The following is a 537-nucleotide window of genomic DNA, read 5'->3' on the forward strand; positions in this document are numbered from 1 at the left end:
AACAACAAAACCACCTACTGCTCGTAAATTAATTCGGACAAACCATAAATTCAACATGAGTGGCGCTCCAGAATAATATGCACCTCATTCCACCATTAGGAAAATTCAGAAATGGGTCCCACCTTCAACACCTTACAAGTAAAGACAATGGAAAATAATCGAAACGTATAAAATGCGGGGCTTTTCATGTCGTTCTTTTACTACTTACTATTAACTCGATTAAAATCTTTTGATTAAGAAAAAAAGTTATATGAATCGCTTTGGGGCCATTCTGATGTAAAATAAGGGTGACTTGAGCACAAATCCTGCGATATCTCAACAGTCAGTGTGACTAATGGGCATGAAGCGTACACAGCATGGACTGTGGACAAAGGGATGAGTCAAGTGCCAAGCGGGACAGCCATTGACGGCACGTGCGGATTTCATCGCACTACTCAAAACAGCGCGAGATTTCATGACATTGCTCAAAACAGCGCGAGATTTCATGACATTGCTCAAAACAGCGCGAGATTTAAAACGTATGAATTGTTCAATTTT

At 40.2% G+C, this 537-nt stretch overlaps 1 pseudogene; it reads left to right on the forward strand.

Annotated features, from left to right (window-relative positions):
* Positions 1-142, forward strand: part of LOC105302483 — a 1,516-nt pseudogene extending 1,374 nt beyond the window's left edge.
* Positions 143-537: the final 395 nt, after the last annotated feature.

This window comes from Pteropus vampyrus, unplaced genomic scaffold (assembly GCF_000151845.1).
Source record: "Pteropus vampyrus isolate Shadow unplaced genomic scaffold, Pvam_2.0 Scaffold275, whole genome shotgun sequence".
NCBI classification, from domain to species: Eukaryota; Metazoa; Chordata; class Mammalia; order Chiroptera; family Pteropodidae; genus Pteropus; species Pteropus vampyrus.